Genomic DNA, 20,105 nt, shown 5'->3' on the forward strand with positions numbered 1-20,105 from the left:
ACAATGTTGGGAAGAAGTACCATGACTGCCCAGATAGCTGTTTGGAATGTCTGCCCTGCTCTTATTATGTCTTTGTCCACTTATCTCTGTGAATAAAACAGAGAAGTAATTTAAAACAGACATTTGAGAATGTGCTTAGAGGTATAAAACAACTAAATAAATTGAAGAAATTTGAAGGTGTTGCTATGCTATTAGTTTTAAACACTGATATAGATTTATATATAATAACTAAGCAATATAGATTTTTATATGTAATAAGTTACAATTGACTATATACTATAACAAAAACATTTTTTTTTTAATAAATTAAAGTTAAACAGAAATATGAAAAAATGACAAACATCTTTATTTATAATAATGTATGTAAATAACACTGAAGTAATAAATAAACTGATTAGAAATCATGAGATTAAACATTCAATTGTTCTATTTTATGTTTTCATCCTAAAAGAATATTCTTCATAGTAGATTATAAAATATATAATTTTATTTAAATCTATTATTATTCATATTATAATATTAAATGTTTTCCAGATAATAATTTTATGCACATTTGTAATATTTGAAATTTTTACTGTATTAATGGGTCTTTAAATATAAAAATATATAGCTGCATTTATATTCTAAAAAATACAGCAAGAAGATCATTATATTTGTGGTTCTATGGCAGTTAAAATGTTTGAAAACCTCTTCTTTTGCAGACACTTTTAAAACATTTCAAAGCAAATGGTGTGCTTGCTAGTTTACCTTTGATCCTCTGTTGCAACACAGAATGTTGATCATTCCCCTCATGTTGGTGATTAGCCAGCTGTTCACCTACATGAGTGTCTTTCTGGAGGACAATCTCTCTTTTGTGCTTTCCTACCGCATGTGCTGTAGAGCTGCACTTGTGACAGGTGAAATGATTCTCCAGCATGTCTGATCCCAGATAAGGAGAGCCTTCTCTGTCCCAGGGCTGATGGGATTTGTAGTTGCTGTTGTACAGTGCATGGCACTTAGTCAGAGTGCCCTTACCTTCGCAGAAATTCAACTGGGTTGATTCCAGGCTGGACTCCCCAACTCTATTTTCCTCCTGCACCAGCTCAAATTTTTTTTTGAGTTTGTGGTATGCAATGGCAATCATTCCCAGGGTGATCCCAACACCAACTACAATTAAAAGCAGAATATATATTATACATATATTATACATATATACAGTGGTGTGAAAAAGTGTTGGCCCCCTTCCTGATTTTTTTTTTTTTGCATGTTTGTCGCACATTAATGTTTCAGATCATCAAACAAATTTAAATATTAATCAAAGATAACACAAGTAAACACAAAATGCAGTTTTTAAATGAAGGTTTTTTTTTTTATGAAGGGAAAACAAAATCCAAACCCACATGGCCCTGTGTGAAAAAGTGTTTGCCCCCCCCCGTTAAAACAGAACTGTGGTTTATCACACCTGAGTTCAGTTTCTCTAGCCACACCCAGGCCTGATTACTGCCACACCTGTTTGCAATCAATAAATCACTTAAATAGGACCTGCCTGACAAAGTGAAGTAGACCAAAAGATCCTCAAAAGCTACACATCATGTTGAGATCCAAAGAAATTCAGGAACAAATGAGAAAGAAAGCAATTGAGATTTATCAGTCTGGAAAAGGTTATAAAGCCATTTCTAAAGCTTTGGGACTCCAGCGAACCACAGTGAGAGCCATTATCCACAAATAGTGAAAACATGGAACAGTGGTGAACCTTCCCAGGAGTGGCCGGCCGACCAAAATTACCCCAAAAGCGCAGCGACGACTCATCCAAGAGGTCACAAAAGACCCCACAACAACATCTAAAGAACTGCAGGCCTCACTTGCCTCAGTTAAGGTCAGTGTTCATGACTCCACCATAAGAAAGAGACTGGACAAAAATGGCCTGCATGGCAGAGTTCCAAGAAGAAAACCACTGCTGAGCAAAAAGAACAAAGGCTCGTCTCAGTTTTGCCAGAAAACATCTTGATGATCCCAAAGACTTTTGGGAAAATACTCTGTGGACTGACGAAACAAAAGTTTAACTTTTTGGAAGGTGTGTGTCCCATTAGATCTAGCGTAAAAGTAACACAGCATTTAAGAAAAAGAACATCATACCAACAGTAAAATATGGTGGTGGTAGTGTGATGGTTTGGGGCTGTTTTGCTGCTTCAGGACCTGGAAGACTTGCTGTGATAAAATCCTGAAGGACAATGGGTCTCATTCACTAAATATGCGTACGCACAAATTTTTGTGTGAAATGTGCGTACGGACGTTTTCACGAATAAATCATGATTCATCAAAAACTTTCGTACTAAAATTTATTCTAAATGTACGCAAAAATTCAAGAACAACTTATACCACACGTACGCAATAATCATGTACGCCCGGGGCCTTATAAGCATGTATAAAGAACCCCACATATAATTAGATATGTTATGTTCAGGGTGGGTGAAAAGTAACTAGACGTTAAAATTGATAATAAAGTATAATTAGAGGTCCAATTATATAAATATATATATATATAAAATTAGAGGTCCAAACAACAAATCACCTGATCTATCCTTATATAAACGGTGATTATTGTTTCTCACCTTGTGTTTGGAGGCACTTGGTACTGCTTGAAGACATTGCGGCACGTGCTCTAAGGAGAGAGCGCGTCTTTAGAGAGCGCACAGCAGGGCCGGCGCCAAGGGGGGCACTCGCGGGCCGTGGCCCCCAAATGAGTTACTGTGCCTCCCCACTTTCCATCCTCTCCCCTCCTTGCTGAACGCGATCGATTTTGAAAGCGAAAGTACCGATAAAACAGCGCACATAAGAAAGTAATTGAACGCTTTAGCGAGCGTCAGCAACTGCACGCGATCACAGATTGCACGCTCTTCACGAAAACACCCCCCCCCCACACACACACAACGTGATTTGTGCCCCCCCCCCTAGAAATTTAAATGCCCCCCGATGGAGGTGCCCTGGCGCCGGCTCTGGTGCACAGATATGTTTGCTGAGAGTGACGAATGGCTGTTCAGTTGCTTTTAAATAACACATTTTTTTTCTGGCTTCCACCTCCGACAGCAAAACATGCCGCTTTGCGGAAAGCTCTTATATGGAGCTGGTTTGGGCATGTATTATGCTAATCACTAACCTCGTGCACGCGGGCGCTCTTTTAGAAGACTCCAGATTCACTAACAGAAGAACGAGTTTAAAAACAAGCTCATGTGCATGTGTTGTGAATTAGGCGGAAAGTTTTCGTGAGAAGTTCAAATGTGTGTATACCCAGCAAGCAATAGCCGTCATTTCAACGTCTCGGTTAAATATAGACCTGATATAGTCTGTCTATGTGTAACCCACTTTTAGCCCAAATAACATTTAATCTGGATAAATGTATTTTTCTCCAAAATAACTTGTGAGATGTATGATATTCCATCATGTGAGCAAAGTCAACTGTGATTACAAGTTGTTTGGTTTGCTTTATTTTACATGTTATGTGTAGGCTGTGCGTAGCCACGATTTAGCTCGTATTCGGACCCGGCTATTTGTAGCCCACTTTTAGTCAGAACTGATTAATTGTAGTTTTTTTGCCAGGCAGTGCATGAAATGGTTGATATTCCATCATGTTCGCATTGGTAATGATATCTACAAGGCTCAATGTGTCATTTCACGACATGGTCGATCTGTAGTCACGATTTAGCTCCGAATTGGACGGCTATATGCAGTCTGCTTTACCCCACCTGCGCGTAATCAAGGCAATCTGGTCTACGTACGGCTTGGCTATAGCCCTGATTCAGACCACATATAGTATAAGAATATTAGTCTTACAAATGTTTTCGCTCACACAGCTTAATGTTTGCTGTCACACATAAACATAACATTCATACACAATCTACGATATGACTGTCTATCATTTCAAATTAAATCAAATGCAATTGCATTTCTCAACCGCTAGATGGCGCAATCAAAACACTACTGAGACATGACTACTGGGACTACTCGCATTGCGCGACTAGATCACTTTAGCCAGATCTCGCGATAAACATTTCCGCCATTTTGTTTTACACGAGGCAGCTGTCGGAGAGCAACGGGAGAGCGACACTCTGAAAAGCGTCACATTTCTACTTCGATCTTGTAAGTATGCGTTTTATTTTTGGTATGTTCATTGTTTAAATTAGTTAGTTGTAATAATGTGTAGAAACCGTGACATTTTAACATTACCATTGCAGAGTACTATTTTTCTCCAACAAGTTAACGTTACCTGCACGTGTTATTGCAACTGTGTGCCCTTCTAAAATGTATCTAACAGTTAAATTCAATGTGGAGAAACTATGGAACTTATCATTACTACTTTTTATTATTATTAAATATACCAGTATATTTCTGTTTTTAGATTAGAGTAAGAAATAATAGTTTTTTATTTAATGCAAATTTTCTAAGTACTTTACATAAAACTTAACAGCAACATGAAAAGAAATTATAAAAAAATATTTTTTCCTTTCCAATTAATAAAAGGTAGTGGCAAACAGTAAAGTCTTTAAACTTGATAAAATAATTAAAATATGCAGCATACATTCAGTTTTCAGTGAATTTGTTTCAGATATATGGTGCATAAAAACTGAATGCTGCTTCTCCATGTTTTGTTTTGACTTTGGGGATATAAAAGTAGCTGGCTACTGTCCCAGATGACCTGAGAGGTCTGCTGTGGATGGTTCATAATGCATCAGAAGATTAGAAATTTACTTTGGCCTTAAAATGTTAATTAATTTAATAACCAGCTGTAGTATTTTGATACTAGACAGACAGATAGCCAGTGTGAAAACCTCAGAAGTGGAGTGATGTAATCCACTTTATTTGATTTAAAGACACTGTTTATTGCAAATTATCCAGCAATCAGTCAACAAGGTAGGCTACAGCAGTTGAATATACAGTACACTTGTCAATGACTACCATTAAATGTCTTGTTACCAACATTCTTCAAAATATATTTTTTGTGTGTGTTCCAAAGAAGAAAGCCATACAGGTTTGGAACCAAGTGAAAGGGAGTAAATGATTACATGCTTTTTTAGTTTTTTTTTTTAAAGTGAACTACCCCTATGACTTTGTTCATTAGAGTTATACGAGTAAGTGATAAAGAATGATATATAGGGATAGTTCACTTTGAAATTAAATTTTGGTATGTTTTAGCTTACTTTAATGGCATCCAAGATGTAGGTGTCATTGTTTAATTTGGACTTCTCTGTGCATGCTCTTTCAGGTGTTGACCATATAGACCTGCATTATATGACTGACAGACAAGAACGGTTTGACCTAAAAATATCAAAATTGAAACTACTGCGGAAACAAAGACATCTACATCTTGGATGCTCTTAAGGTAAACTAAAACATACCAAAATTTAATTTCAAAGTGAACTATCCCTTTAAAAATGAGGGAAGAACTAAAGAAATGAAAATAAAATCTGTTTTCACCTTCATTAGAATGATAATTAAAAATACTGTAATCGAACAGCTTGATTTCAGAGAGGGGTAAACATACAAGAAGATTAAAAAAAACACTGGATGGATATCTATCATTTTATGATGGTTGTGTACAGGCACTGCCAACACACATTTAAGTACAATCAACTTGTAAAAGTGCATGTACCATTATATGACCCCTTTAAAAATGATTGTCCACAATGCTTTTCTTGAGCAATAATTGTTTTCTTTTTCTCATTTGGCAGACGCAGTGATGACCAACTTTCCATTGGCGACTGAATGGGAAATAAAAAATGCAATTTCTGGTCATTTTAAACAGGCACCAGGGAGAGCAGGGGGCGGGGGTTATGGCTATAAAGCTAACAATAAATAAAAAAAATTAGTATCTTAAGTTGTTTTACATATTTTGCAATATTTTATTTGTTCATTTTTATGTTTGAATGTTGTCTAAGTTGTTAATATAATTGTTCTTAATAAATCCCTTTATATTCAAGTAGTTTGGATGGATTTTCATTTATGAGAACCTGTTATATTTGAGTGAAAATAATCCTTATGCCTCCTTTTGTTGTCTATTACATGTATATGTAGTGTAATTGATGACTAGTCTATTCTTGGGCTATGGTTAGACGTCTATTAGATTTTCACTGACAGCCCAAAATCAGCCTTGTTTTAGCCTAGACCCATATTGCCTGTCTATTAGACGTATATATGTAGTCGTTTAATAGCTGTCTATTCTTGGGCTATGGTTAGATGTTTATTAGATGTATATATGTAGTCATTCAATAGCTGTCTATTCTTGGGCTATGTTTAGACGTCTATTAGATTTTCACTGACAGCCCAAAATTAGCCTCGTTTTAGCCTAGACGTCTGGGCTGTGTTTTGACTGCTATTAGACGTCTATTAGACGCAAAATTGCTTGCTGGGTAAATACGAAAAACGTACGCACTTATTAGTGAATGAGACCCAATGTCTGGCCATGTGTTCGTGACCTCAAGCTGAAGCGAACTTGGTTTCTGCAGCAGGACAATGATCCAAAACACACCAGCAAATCCACCTCTGAATGGCTGAAGAAAAACAAAATGAAGACTTTGGAGTGGCCTAGTCAAAGTCCTGACCTGAATCCTATTGAGATGCTGTGACATGACCTTAAAAAGGCGGTTCATGCTCGAAAACCCTCCAATGTGGCTGAATTATAACAATTCTGCCAAGATGAGTGGGCCAAAATTCCTCCACAGCGCTGTAACAGACTCATTGCAAGTTATCGCAAATGCTTGATTGCAGTTGTTGCTGCTAAGGGTGGCCTAACCAGTTATTAGGTTTTGGGGGCAAGCACTTTTTCACACAGGGCCATGTGGGTTTGGATTTTGTTTCCCCTTCATAATAAAAAAACTTCATTAAAAAACTGCATGTTGTGTTTAATTGTGTTATCTTTGATTAATATTTAAATTTGTTTGATGATCTGAAATATTAAAATGTGACAAACATGCAAAAAAATAAAAAACCAGGAAGGGGGCCAACACTTTTTCACACCACTGTATATATGTGTGTGTATATATATGTATGTGTGTGTGTGTGTGTGCATATATATATACAGTGCCCTCCATAAGTATCGGAACAGTGAAGACAAAATTGCTCTGTTGTCTGTGGAGTCAAGACATTTGCAAATATGATTAAAAGATGAATATGAGACAAAACTACAGAATGTCGCATTTTATTATTGGGTAATTCAAAACATACATGTTTTACCAAATAAAAATAACAGCACTTTTAGAGTTCATCCCACTCATTGATGTGAGCATAAGTATTGGAACAGTTGAACATAAGGTGGATTTAAAACATTAAAAGCTATTATTTAGTTGCAGATCCCTTGTGCACAATTACAACAGTGAGTCTGTGACCCATAGACATCAACAGACTCTTGGTCTCATCCTTTAAATACTTTTCCCAGCCTTTAATGCAGCCAATTCCAATTGTTGCTTGTTTTGGGGAGATTCTGCCTTTACCCTCCTCTTCAGCTGGTCAAATTCATGTTCAATCGGATTTAAATCTGGAGATTGACTTGGGCAATCTAAGACTTTCCATTTCTTTGCCCTTATAAATTCCTTGATTGAACTGGCAGGGTGTTTTGGGTCATTGTCCTGATGCAATATGAAGCACTTCCCAATTAATCTGGTGGCATTTTCTTGAATATTGGTAGGCAAGATGGTTTTGTACCCTTCCAAATTCATTCTGCTACTGTCATCATACATTAAGTCATCAGTAAAGTTGAGAGGGCCTGTTCCAGAGGCAGCCATGCATGCCCATGCCATGACACCACCTCCACCATGCTTTACAGATGAAGCTGTATACTTGGGATCATTTGCAGTTCCCTTTTTTTCTCCACATTTTTGCTTTCCCATCACTTAGATAAACGTTCATCTTTGTCTCATCGGCCCATAAACACAGTTACAAAACTCTTCTGGCTCACTTTTGTGCTTTTTTACAAACTCAAATCTTGCCTTTCTATTTTTGGAGCTGGTCAGAGGTTTGCATCTTGCTGTGTAGCCTCTGTTATTCTATGTCAACGTCTCCTGAGGACAGTAGATTGTCAGAGCATAATTCCCGCTTTTGGAAGTTGTTGGTGATTTTACAGACACGTCTTTTAGGGTTAATTTTCACAGCTTTTATGATTTGTCTGTCATCAGCTACTGTTGTTTTCTCAGCCGATCAGGTAGTTGTTGGTTGCTGGTGTCACTGGAGGTTTCCAAACTCTTGATTTCTCCATGCCCTTTATTTTTGCTATAGCTCTAATTGACTTCCTCTTTTCTTTTAGCATCCAAATTGCTTGCTTTTCTCTCAAAGTCAGCTCCCTCATCTTTATCCTAGTTTGTGTGTGTCATCATCGAATGCACGATTCAGAATACAGAAGTAATGGATATAACTGATACGACACACTCCCTGCTTTTAATATCTGAAGAATTAATGCAACAGGACACAGCTGATCACAGAAAGACCTTTGGAACTGTTCCAATACTTAAGCTCACATCAGATGATGAAACTTGATGAAACTCTAAAAGTGCTGAACTTCTTAGCTGGTAAAACATCTATGTGTTGAATTACCCAATAATAAAATGTGATATTCTGTAGTTTTGTCTCATATTCATCTTTTAATCATATTTGTAAATGTCTTAACGCTACACCCAACAGAGCAATTTTGTATGTACTGTTCCAGTACTTTTGGAGGGCACTGTCTCACAGAAGTGAGTACACCCCTCACATTGTCACATAACTTTTCATGTGACAAAACTGAAGGAATGACACTTTGCTAAGATGTAAACTAGTGAGTGTACAGCTTGTATAACAGTGTACATTTGCCATCCCCTCAAAATAACTCAACACACAGCCATTAATGTCTAAACCGCTGGCCACAAAAGTGAGTACACCCCCAAGTGAAAATGTCCAAATTGGGCCCAAAGTGTCAATATTTTGTGTGGCCACCATTATTTTCCAGCACTGCCTTAACCCTCTTGGGCATGGAGTTTACCAGAGCTTCACAGGTTGCCACTGGAGTCCTCTTCCACTCCTCCATGATGACATCACAGAGCTGGTGGATGTTAGAGACCTTGCGCTCCTCCACCTTCCATTTGAGGATGCCCCACAGATACTCAATAGTGTTTAGGTCTGGAGACATGTTTGGCCAGTCCATCACCTTTACCCTCAGCTTCTTTAGCAAGGCAGTGATCAGCTTGGAGGTGTGTTTGAGGTCGTTATCATGTTGGAATACTGCCCTGCGGTCCAGTCTCTGCTTCAGTATGTCACAGTACATGTTGGCATTCATGGTTCCCTCAATGAACTGTAGCTCCCCAGTGCCGCCAGCACTCATGCAGCCCCAGACCATGCTTGACTGTAGGCAAGACACACTTGTCTTTGTATTCCTCACCTCGTTGCCACCACACACACTTAACACCATCTGAACCAAATAAGTTTATCTTGGTCTCATCAGTCCACAGGACATGGCCTTCAGCAAATTGTTTGCAGGCTTTCTTATGCATCATCTTTAGAAGAGGCTTCCTTCTGGGACGACAGCCATGCAGACCAATTTGATGCAGTGTGCGGCGTATGGTCTGAGCACTGACAGGCTGACCCCCCACCCCTTCAACCTCTGCAGCAATGCTGGCAGCACTCATACGTCTATTTCTCAAACACAACCTCTGGATATGACGCTGAGCACATGCACTCAACTTCAGAGTTCTTTGCCATGAGGTGCCATGTTGAACTTCCAGTGACCAGTATGAGAGAGTGAGAGCGATAACACCAAATTTAACACACCTGCTCCCCATTCACACCTGAGACCTTGTAACACTAATGAGTCACATGACACCGGGGATAGAAAATGGCTAATTGGGCCCAATTTGGACATTTTCACTTAGGAGTGTACTCACTTTTGTGGCCAGCGCTTTAGACATTAATGGCTGTGTGTTGAGTTATTTTGAGGGAACAGCAAATTTACACTGTTATACAAGCTGTACACTCTCTACTTTACATTGTAGCAAAGTGTCATTTCTTCAGTGTTGTCACATGAAGAGACATAATAAAATATTTACAAAAATGTGAGGGGTACTCACTTCTGTGAGATACTGTATATACACAAACACACACACACACACACACACACACACACACACACACATATATATATATATATATATATATATATATATATACACACAGTGCCGTAAAAAGGTTTTTGCCCCTTCCCCTACCTGGCCCTACGTGAAAAATTAATTGCCCCCTCCTGTTAAATCATGAAAGAAATTAAAGATTAACCACATTATTTTAGAGTTAAATTTCACTAGCCACACCCAGGCCTGATTACTGCCATACTTGTTGAATCAAGAAATAACTTAAATAGAACCTGTCTGACAAAGTGAAGCATGGTTAAAAAGCAACACATCATGCCGCGATCTAAAGAAATTCAAGAACAGATGAGAAACAAAATAGTAGACATGTGGTCAGAGCCATTATCCACAAATGGAGAAAACTTGGAACAGTGGTGAACCTTCCCAGGAGTGGCAGGCCTACCGAAATTACTCCAAGAGCAATGACAACTCATCCAGGAGGTCATAAAAGAACCCAGAACAACATCTAAAGAACTGCAGGCCTCACTTGCCTCAGTTAAAGCCAGTGTTCATAATTCAACAATAAGAAAGAGACTGGGAAAAAACGGCATCCATGGGAGCGTTCCAAGGCAAAAGCAATTGCTGGCCAAAAAGAACACAAAGGCTCATCTCACATTTGCCAAAAAATATCTTGATTATCCCCAAGACTTTTAGGCAAATATTGTGTGGACTGATGCGACAAAAGTTGAACTTTTTGGAAGGTGTGAAGTACATCATACCAAGAGTGGGTGGTGATGGCGCAGTGGATAAGACACATGCCTTTGGTGTGTCTTATCCACCAAAGGCATGTGTCTCTCGGGTCTCTCACATTCGAACCCGTGTGAGAGACCCGGGTTCGAATCCACTGTGAGACACCAATGTGTCCCTGAGCAAGACACTTAACCCTTAGTTGCTCCAGAGGCGTGCGACCTCTGACATATATAGCAATTGTAAGTCGCTTTGGATAAAAGCGTCAGCTAAATTAATAAATGTAAATGTAAATGTAAGAGTCAAACACGGTGGTGGTAGTGTGATGGTCTGGGGCTGCTGTGCAGCTGCAGGGCCTGGACGACTTGCCATAATTGATGGAACCATGAATTCTGCAATATATCAGAAAATCCTGAAGGAGAATGTCCGGCCATCAGTTTGTGACCTCAAGCTCAAGCACACTTGGGTTATGCAGCAGGACAATGATCCCAAACACACCAGCAAGTCCACCTCTGAATGGCTCAAGAAAAACAAAATTAAGGTTTTGGAGTGGCCAAATCAAAGTTCGGACTTAAATCTGATTGAGGCATGACCGTAAACAGTCCATTCATGCTCGAAAACCCTCCAATGTGGCTGAATTAAAACAATTCTGCAAAGAAGAGTGGGCCAAAGTTCCTCCACAGCGATGTGAAAGACTAATTGCCGGTTATCGCAAATGCTTGATTGCAGTTGTTGCTGCAAAGGGTGGCACAACCACTTATTAGATTTAGGGGGCAATTACTTTTTCACGCAGTGCCAGGCAGGTTTGGACAGCTTTTTTCCCTTAATAAATGAAATCATCATTTCAAAACTGCATTTTGTATTTACTCAGGTTGTCTTTGTGTAATATTAAAATTAGTTTGATCTGAATCTTTTAAGCGTGAAATATGTAAAAAAAAAAAAAAAACGGCACTGTATGTACATACATACACACATACATATACATATATATATATATATATATATATATATATATATATATATATAATTTTATGAATAAATTGTCATGTGGTGTCGATCTAATCAGCTATCAAATGAAAATAAAATATTTTCATACATCTTGAATATGTGTGAATATACACATCTTATTTAAGACAACCTTATCTTGTCTTAAAATGATTTGATATTTTAATAGACTAATTGTCCTCAATGCACAATCATGAACAGAGATATCATTTCTTGTTTTTTGTATCCGCACATCAGTCACACCCCATGACTTTTTGGATTAAACAACACCAAAAAAAAAAACAAAAAAAAAAAACAGTTAAACATTTAAATGTCATTCTTTTAATCACCTTGACATATATGTATGCTTTATTTTTGAATAAATAAAAGGATTAGCTCACTCAAAAATGAAAGTTGAACATTTAACTCAGCCCCTCAGGCTTATAAAACATAGATTGTTTTCTTTATCGGAACAGATTGGGAGAATTTTTGGCCAACTCATAATGGATTATGGACATGTGTTTTGGCCAGAAGTGATCAATTAAAGTTAAAACCCCTTAAAGATGGATTTGTTTCTTACAGACATGCAGCTTTTCATTTCACAAGACACAAATTGATGGACTGGAGCCATGTAGATTACTTTTGGATTATTGTGATGTTTTTATCAGCTGTTTGGACAATCACTGCAGATAATCTATTATTGAGTAAATTGCTAAATTTCTCCAAATCTGTTCCAATAAAAAAAACTAATTTATCTACATCTTGAGGCTGAGTAAATTTTTAGAAAATAAATTTAAGACTATATAGTCATGTCCTCAGCCTTATGATGAAAATAAGCTTTGGTATCAAGTATTTGCATTAGATACTCACCCAAAAATGAAAAAACAATGGCAATAGCAACATTTCTAATATATTGCTCAGAAGTGTTATATCTTTTAACCACAACCTCCACTGTTAGATTCCTGTTTGGTGGGACACAGTTAGCGTCAGTCAATTCCAGCACAGTTTGCACAGCTGCATTATCTCTTTTCACACACACCATCCTCTGCCCATTGTACAAGACTTTTTCAGGAGCCTGAATGTAACTGTTGAGAAATGAGGCCAGCTCTCTCAACTCACATGTACAGCTCCAGAGGTTCAAATCAAGGTTCAGCACTGAGAGCCATGACAGATAGGAGAACGCATCTGGAGCACTGCGTAGATGATTGCGGGACAGATCGAGCCTGTGGAGACGAGGAAGCCCTCTAAAGCTATCACGTCCTAAGTACACGATGAGGTTGTTGGACAAGTCCAATGTTTCCAGGTTCCTCAGATCAGCATGGGCAAAAGTTGTGGAGTTCAGGCAGTTGAGGAGGTTCCCCTCTAGTTGAAGTGTTTTTAAAGCTCTAGAGCTTTGGAACCAGGAGCCATCAATGTCATTCAAATTGTTGTTACCAAGCTGGAGAGTCTCCAGTCTGTGAAGCCAGGAAAATGTGGAGCTGTCCAGGGATTGGCTGGAGATGCGGTTATGGTCCAGCAACAGAGTAGTTAGAAAAGAGAGGTTCTGAAAGGCATTCTCCATGATGCTAGAAATGGCGTTGTTACTGAGTGCCAGAACACTCATGTTGGATAATTCAGAGAGGACCATATTGTCCACAGAATCAATGAGTCCATCAGTGAGCATCAAAGCTTTAGTAGAGCCTGGTGCATCTAAATATGATGAATAAAAACAGTTATATTACCAAAACTCCATACTTCAGGAAATTCTAATCAAAAAAGCTTTATAACAGTATAGACTACTTACATAAAAAGTACAGAAATAGCAGTTGTCACGTATATCTCCCAATAATATAGTAAGATGCTTTAACTAAATGCTTCGATTCATGATCAAAGTATTTTTTATTGTGGGGGGCAAATACAATGATAATTGAGAGATGTACAAATAAATGCTCCCCAAAAACCTTGTGTATCATATTTGATATTTCGGTGATAGGTTTGCTTGGATTGCTTCTGCCTGATCGATTGCTTCAGTCTGTTGTGCTGCTGAGAGGTTTGCGATTGTAGCTCAGCTTTTTATTGAATCTTTACCTTACTCTCACTCTCTGTTGTTTAAAGTGATAATATATAACTAAATTCCCACCATATTTCTAGTATGATCTATCAAACTAATCTAACTAATTTGATCGTTCGCTTTTAAAACCGTGAGTGCAGCGCGTTAGCATTCATTAGCCGGTTAGCTTGTTACTCGCGGTTCCATTCGCGTTTCTATTCGCGCCTATTACTGTTTTCTTTTTTCTCGCTCTGTTTTTCACGAGTTCAGCAAACAACAGTGGTAAATTAAGTTTGTATGATTCATCAATCACGGTGAGTAATGGCTTCTTCTCCTGCTATTGTTGTTTGCACTGCTTGCCCAATGTACATTTTATCGCTCTCTGTCGGCGACGAGGGATTCACATGTCATAAATGCAGGGAAATAGTTAGGCTGACAGAGAAGATTTTAGAACTAGAGACACACATCCAAACTTTAGTTGAGGATAATAAGAATATGAGGGCTGTAGATACGGCCTTGGATGCGACTAGCTCAGGGAGTCTTGTACATTGTTCGGTTCCGGCATTAGAGCCCATGCAGCAGGGCAACTGGGTGACTGTAAGGCGGCCTAGTCACGGGTCAAAACACCGCTCTTCCGCTCTTCTAGCCACCATAGTTCAATGTTTACCAGGAGCCAGAGCGCCTGACATCTTGGCAAATTTAAAAGTGCCGGCTAATGCTAAAATAATGTTAAAGAGGTGTGTGAACTTGCAAGTACGATGTCAGACACTGTAATATGCTCTGGTCCGCTCCCTGCTTACCGGTGTGATGAGATTCATAGGAGACTGCTGTCACTGGATGTCTAAATGGTGCCCGGATTTTTTTACTAATTTTTTTACAATACAGAGAAACAATTGATAAAACTTGGCTTACTGAATATCAGGTCCCTTTCTACAAAGCACTTTTTGTAAACGATTTGATCAATGATCATAACCTAGATTTGCTCTGTTTGACAGAAACATGGCTAAAACCAGATGAATACATTACTTTAAATGAGTCTACCCCCCATGATTACTACTATAAAAATGAGCCACGTCCAAGAGGTAAAGGGGGAGGTGTTGCTACAATTTATAGCAATATTCTCAGTATATCTCAGAGGGCAGGCTATAAGTATAACTCGTTTGAAGTTATGGTGCTGCGTATAACATTATCTAGAGAAATGTGTTATTGATAAATCCCCTATGATGTTTGTACTGGCTACTGTATACACAGTGTTGGGGAAGCTACTCTGAAACTGTAGTTTGACAAGCTACAAGCTACTCGTAAGTTAAAGTAGTTAAACTACAGTCAAGCTATCCTTTTGGAAAAGTAGTTAGCTACACTACAAGTTACTATCAAAAAGTAGCTAGCTACATTGAAACTACTTTTGATTTTTTTGAACAACGTATATTATAAATAACTGAATAAGTGTCTGAGGAATATTTTAAGTAAAATATTTAGTGTTTAAAACAATGCAATACAATTATGATTTCAAAGAGTATTGTTTTATTACACACAACACTCAAATATCTCAGACTGTTACAAAAAGTGTAACCTTTACTTGTCGTTTCTTTGAGAGACATGAACTTGGACAAATAAGGCCATGGGTAATTAACGTTAGTTGTTTCTCCATCCTCCAAATCTGCCGCCACGTCTTGCTCCATCATGGATAATATGGGTGTGTCAACCCACTTCTGTACGTCAGTGAACCGTTAGCCGCAAGATGCATGATTAAACAACAGGTGGCGGTAATGGCAAAAAATGAGTTTGTAATCAAACAAGAAGAATATCCTTGCATCGCGCTGATTCGCGCAGGCTCGACAAAACGCAATGTAGCTTTTGCTCGCGCTACACCGCTACTTGCTGCAAAAAGTAGTTAGCTACTGGAAAAGCTACACTGTTTAAAAAGCAACTGAGCTACTGCCAAGCTACTGAAAAATGTAGTTAAGTTAGTAGCGTCGCTACTTGTAGTTAACTACTCCCCAACACTGTGTATACAGGCCACCAGGGCACCATACAGACTTTATTAAAGAATTTGTTGACTTTCTATCTGAGTTAGTACTGGCTGCAGATAAAGTCTTAATTGTTGGCGATTTTAATATCCATGTCGATAATGAAAAAGATGCATTAGGATCAGCACTCATAGACATTCTCAACTCTATTGGGGTTAGACAACACGTTTCAGGACCTACTCATTGTCGAAATCATACTCTAGATTTAATACTATCACATGGAATTGATGTTAGTGGTGTTGAAATTCTGCAGCAAAGCGATGATATCTCAGATCATTATCTAGTCTTGTGTAAACTCCATATAGCTAAAACTGTAAATTCTACTCCTTGTTACAAGTATGGTAGAACCATCACTTCTACCACAAAAGACTGCTTTGTAAGAAATCTCCCTGATTTATCTCAATTCCTCAGCATATCCAACAGCACAGAAAAACTTGATGTAACAGAAACTATGGACACTCTCGTCTAGCACTTTAGATACAGTTGCTCCTTTACGCTTAAGGATGATTAAAGAAAACAGTCTGACTCCGTGATATAATGAGCACAATCGCACCCTAAAGAGAGCAGCCCGGAAAATGGAGCGCAGCTGGTACAAAACAAAACTAGAGGTGTTTCGTATAGCTTGGCGGGAAAGTACCCTATCCTACAGAAAAGCATTAAAAACTGCTAGATCTGATTACTTTTCGTCTCTTCTAGAAGAAAACAAACATAACTCCCGGTATTTATTCAATACAGTCACTAAATTAACGAAAAATAAAGCATCAACAGGTGTTGGCATTTCCCAAGAGCACAGCAGTAATGATTTTATGAACTACTTTACTTCCAAGATCGATACTATCAGAGATAAAATTATAACCATGCAGCCGTCAGCTACAGTATCGCATCAGATGCACTATAGATCCCCTGAGGAACAATTCCACTCATTCTCTAGTATAGGAGAGGAAGAATTGTATAAACTTGTTAAATCATCTAAACCAACAACATGTATGTTAGACCCTATTCCATCTAAACTACTAAAAGAGCTACTTCCAGAAGTCATAGATCCTCTTTTGGCTATTATTAATTCATCATTGTCATTAGGATATGTCCCCAAAACCTTCAAATTGGCTGTTATTAAGCCTCTCATTAAAAAACCACAACTTGACCCCAAGGATCTAGTTAATTACAGACCGATCTCAAATCTCCCTTTTCTGTCAAAGATACTAGAAAAGGTAGTATCCTCACAATTATATTCCTTCTTAGAGAAAAATGGTATTTGTGAGGAATTCCAGTCAGGATTTAGACCGTATCATAGTACTGAGACTGCTCTCATTAGAGTTACAAATAACCTGCTCTTATCATCTGATCGTGGTTGTAGCTCTTTTTTAGTTCTACTGGATCTTAGCGCTGCGTTCGACACTATCGACCACAACATTCTTTTAAACAGACTAGAACACTTTGTTGGCATTAGTGGAAGTGCCTTAGCATGGTTCAAATCATACATATCTGACCGCCATCAGTTCGTAGCAGTGAATGAAGAGGTATCATATCGATCACAAGTGCAGTATGGAGTACCTCAAGGTTCAGTACTAGGGCCGTAACTTTTCACTCTTTACATGTTACCCTTGGGAGATATTATCAAGAAACGTGGTGTTAGCTTTCACTGTTATGCTGATGATACTCAGCTCTATATTTCTTCACGGCCTGGTGAAACACACCAAATTGAGAAACTAATTGAATCCATAGTCGATATAAAAAACTGGATGACGAGTAACTTCTTACTGCTAAATTCTGAAAAAACAGAGGTGTTAATTATCGGACCTAAAACCTCCACATGTAATAATCTAGAACACTAACACTTGATGGCTGCTCTGTAAATTCTTCATCAGTTAGGAACCTAGGTGTGCTGTTTGATAGCAATCTTTCATTTGAAAGCCACATTTCTAGCATCTGTAAAACAGCGTTTTTCCATCTCAAAAACATATCTAAATTGCGACCTATGCTCTCAACGTCAAATGCAGAAATGCTAATTCATGCATTTATGACCTTAAGGTTAGACTATTGTAATGCTTTACTGGGTGGTTGTTCTGCACGCTTGATCAACAAACTACAGTTGGTCCAAAATGCAGCAGCTAGAGTCCTTACTAGAACCAGGAATTATGACCATATTAGCCCGGTTCTGTTAACACTGCACTGGCTCCCTATCAAACATCGTATATATTCTAAATCTTGTTAATTACTTATAAAACCCTGAATGGCTTAGCTGCTCAGTACTTGAGCGAGCTCTTATCACATTAGTCCGGAGGCCGGACACCTGGATTAGCCCCGGGGACATATCCCCAGTGAAGACCTCGATTTAAAATACAATAAAACTAAAAATAAAACAAAATAACTAAAAATATAATAAAATACCTAACTATATAATACTATTATTGTTAGAAATTGCAACAATATAAAAATAGAAATATAATACATTTACACATTTAAATTTTTTATTAAATCAATAATTAAACAATAAATAAACAATAATATCCTGGCCAGAGAACTGGCCCCCTGACTGAGCCTGGTTTCTCCCAAGGTTTTTTTCTCCATTCTGTCACAGAGGGAGTTTTGGTTCCTTGCCACTGTCGCCTCTGGCTTGCTCAGTTGGGGACAATTAATTTCTAGCGATTATCGTCAATTTGATTTCACAGATACTATTTAAACTAAACTGAGCTAGAGAATGACATCACTGAATTCAATAATGAAATGCCTTTAACTGAAAATTGAGTGTTTAATCTTATTATTATACATTACTGACACTCTATCCTCCAATTTGATACTGTTAAATGCTTTGACACAATCTGTATTGTTAAAAGCGCTATATAAAAAAAGGTGATTTGATTTGATTTACATTTGACGTTTTTTTTATTTTTAAAATTTAATTCTATCTATCTATCTATCTATCTATCTATCTATCTATCTATCTATCTATCTATCTATCTATCTATCGAAAAGGCCTTTACTTGCTAAGAAAGTATAAACTTTAAGTCAGGAGAGAGAAGGCATGTAGTAGATTGTGTACAATAGTTTTCTTCAGCAAAGTTTTAATTATGTTGATAATTTAGTGCCCTTAGAAATTTGCATGTCAAATATGATTTATGGTTAAAAATGCACTTTCAACAGTTTCCAGTGTACTGAAAGGGATAGTTTACTCAAAAATGAAAATTCTGTCATTTTCTCACCCTTATGAGTAAATCAAAAGATATTTTCACGAATATTTCAACCGTTCTTGTTTTTGTGAAAACAAGCAAAGTTCTTTAGCCACATAATTTACTTACCAATAATGTTTAACAGTTTATGACAGATGATGACATCTTCAGAACACACCACACAAGAAGAAGGGCAGAGTAACGACAGCTGGACTTGAGAGATCACCATCAATAGAAGGCAGACACCTGAGAGGAACCATTAGTATAGTGTTCACTTATGTTAGTCTGACAGTTTGTTTTTTCAGCACTGTGAGACTACAATATGCACATACTTCTCATGATTTGCCACTGATGTCAGAGAGTGTTGGACTTCCAAAATGGCTTATGTGGTCCATGGTCTTTGATCAGCTTTGTTCAAGCAACAATTATACAAAATCCTCTAAAACAAAGCAAAAAGCAAGAACTTGTCAACAAAAGTACAACATAGTTCTTTAGCCCAGATCTACATTCACTGACTAGTACTTAGTCATAACTAATTCTTTTGTTTGTTTTTTTGTTTTTCTTTTGTTTTGGCAACTGCACCTGATGCTGTGCTCCCCTGACCTCTGTTGCCAGGAGATGCTGACTGCCAGACAGATGAGGAAGGTAAAGTTATAAAACATGCATGATCTTTCACCTGATTCCTTCTGTGGAGGTGATTCTGCTTTCTATATAGTGTGTGAGGACACTAGCAACACCTGCCATATATTCTTTCACTGTAACTGTAAAATAACAAAGGTACTGATAATAGTTTCACATCTCAGACAGTAACTATTTAACTCCTTGAGGAAATAGCTTGCTTCAAATCTTACTTTACATAATACAGCCAAATTGAACAAAAAACAGACAATCTTTAGTAAAAAATAATATAAATTAATATTATATATACATTTTTCAGGATTCTTTGATTAATAGAAATTAGAAATAAATATTTTTTGTAAAAGTCTTTACTGTCACTATACTGTCTATTTAATGCTTCCTTTATAAATTAATTTATTTAAAAAAATATCTTACTGACCTGATATGCATATACATACATATATAAAGA

This window comes from Barbus barbus (genome assembly GCF_936440315.1).
Source record: "Barbus barbus genome assembly, chromosome: 26".
Lineage (NCBI taxonomy): Eukaryota > Metazoa > Chordata > Actinopteri > Cypriniformes > Cyprinidae > Barbus > Barbus barbus.